Raw genomic sequence first — 2,819 nt, 5'->3', positions numbered from 1 at the left:
TTAGGAGCACTTGCTCTCACCAGCTGAGCCATCCTGCCACCTGTTGGCAGTTCAGCTCAGGCACAGCTCACTGGCCCATGAGGGACTCGAACTGCCAACCCTGTTGCTTAGCGCTCATGTTCTTAACCAACTGAGCCACTTGGCCGGCCCCTAGTTTTGCCTATTTTTGAAATTTTGCAGAAATGGAAATTATACCATGTGATTCTTATACCTGTTTTTATTCATCATGATGTTTGAGAATTTACCCATGTTGTTGCATATTGACTAGCTTGTTTATTCTCATTCTATATGTTTTTGATTGTATGAATATGCCACATATTTTTCAGTTCTGTTGATGGACGGTGTAACTATCCATCAGTGACTGTCCTTGAATGTAGCTGTTGGTGAGTCAGGACATACCTCTGCTGTGATGCCCTGGGCTGGAATTGCTGGCTCCTGCACCAGGGTTTTAACTGCACTGAGATTCGCAAGAACTTTTGTTTTGAGGCATAAATGAGAACAGGTGAAAAAAACTCTCGTGTGTAAGTGTGTGTATGTGTGTGTCCGTCCGTCTATCCATCCTAATAGAAGGTCCATATTCTCCTCCTTTAAGTATTTTGTCCAAGATTATTGATTTGGATGTGAAAACACAACACACGAGCAATTAGTTAGCTTGAAAATAAATTTTAATAAGTTTAATGCATTTGGTCCTGGATGACTTTAGGTAGAAGCAAAACAGTATTGGTGCCCAGTGCTCTAGCTCATTTTACTGTTTTGTTTATAAATACACACCATAGGACCAAATATTCCTTTATTGATGATTTCCCTCTCAGTGACAGAATTTCAAAAAGGCACCATTTATAAAAACTGATTATGGTGTCATTTCTGAAGAACCAGCGCTTTGTTTAATGGTTTCTCCTACTACGTTTCCGTGTCTTTAGTTCCCTGCCTGTAGAAAAGGGACCCCAGTGTCCCTTTTCAAAGATTTTGTAACATACGTAACTAATATTGGGCGATTGCTATGATTAACTGCTAGTTCATTGTACTTATGTGTCTTAATCTTTGAGAGATTGTTTTGAAGTAAACTGTGATCAAAATTATAGAGTAGCATTTCTTATAAGGCATTCACTCTTATGTATCTTAATTAGCTGAGACCTCTGAAATGCAGACACTTTATATGCAAATCAAATTTGCCCTTAAATGGTATAAACAGTTCATCAAATGTCTGCATGGCTGGCGATTCTTTATTTTTGTCTTCGCTAGTTTGTTCATCTCTACTGTAAGCTTGGTCTGTGCAGTTAAGCTGCTTTAGTGCTGCTAAAGCACCCAGCTTGCCTAGGGCCTTAATAACCAAATGGTTTTGGATATGATGTGGTGGGGGACAGACAGGGTGAGGAGGCGGCATTCCTTACCTGGGGCGTGACAAAGGACAGGTAATAAACCTGGGATTCTACCCATTAGAACTTTTGAAGACTGCACAGTGCCAGGGCCCCACCACCCAACCAGCTGCCTCATCTACACTGGGGTGGGGCCAGACGTTAGAATTTTAAATCCTGACAGTCCTAATGTGCAGCCACATTTGAGTCGCTAATCAATACACTAAATGAAGAGGGTTGGACTTCGAGGACTTACTCGTATGTTCCCAGGTTGAACAGTCAGTGATCTATTCCATGATTTCTGTCAATATTTATGCTAACCAAACAAAATGTTTTGACTTTTAAAAATTGTTTTCGAGGGCCGGCCGAGTGGCTCAGTTGGTTAAGAGCTCGCTCAAGAGTTTGAGCTCCAAGCAACAGTGGTTCGATTCCCGGCCCGAGCTGAGCAGCCACTGAGCTGCCAACCGGTGGCAGGATGGCTCAGCTTAAACAAACAAACAAAAAAATTGTTTTTGAAAACTTACAAAATACTTTCATCATCTTACAGTAATATCGTCTCCCGCTTCTTTCTTTTCCTTTCTTACCTTCTCCCACCCTCTTTTGTGAACTCTTTTAGCTATTAAATCACTTCTTATGTTGGATTTTAGTCTGTTTTAAATGTTTGTAGAAACATGGTGGTTTAATCAGAAGGTTGTAGTGAACCTTTCCCAGGGTTATTTGGGAGTATGACCCTGGCTTTTGTGTTTGCATAGACCCTTTCCGTGCGATTTGAAAGCTGAGAGTTTCCCCAGTTTGCTGTTTCAGAGCTCGGGAAGCTGAAGACTACATTTAACATATGATGAAAGATAAGGATAAATGAGGGTGTGTGACGCTGTTTAGGGACCAGCGGTCATTAGCATTTTTCTGTGCCAGGCCCTTCCTCAGCCAGCTAATGAGCACATCTGATCTCCCTTTTGGGAAGAGGTAACACTAATCTGACCTTTTGGCTAATGGTAAGCGCAAAGCAGGAACTGAGGAGCCGGCAGGCAGACAAGACAGACCTCTGCTCAGGACCAACCGTCTGTAGCGCATGTTCAGTGTTTGCTCATGTTTGTGTTCTAGCATCTGTCACGTTACAGTGGAAATCACGTATTAAGACATGTCTCTTACTTCTTGCACTGTAAGCCTCATAAGGTCAGGAAGAATCACACCTTATTGGTTGTAGGAGGTGTGTTCACATCTTTATGTGAAACCTGATCTCAGCAGACCAAGCTGTTGGATAATATTCATGCTCGCATGTGTCTTGTCTTGATAGCGTAAGACAGGTCTTTTATTGTCTTTAAATAATTCAAGTTGTGAACACTAGTTAAAGAAGAAATTTTCTTAAGTATTTTGTATGAAATTCAAGGCATGTAAGATCGAGCGAAGAAATACTTGGTTTTAATTTAGTTTTCTTCCTCCATTTACCCTGTTTATGACCAACAA

This window comes from Hipposideros armiger, unplaced genomic scaffold (genome assembly GCF_001890085.2).
Source record: "Hipposideros armiger isolate ML-2016 unplaced genomic scaffold, ASM189008v1 scaffold_26, whole genome shotgun sequence".
NCBI classification, from domain to species: domain Eukaryota; kingdom Metazoa; phylum Chordata; class Mammalia; order Chiroptera; family Hipposideridae; genus Hipposideros; species Hipposideros armiger.
Note: the sequence above shows the minus strand (reverse complement) of the source record.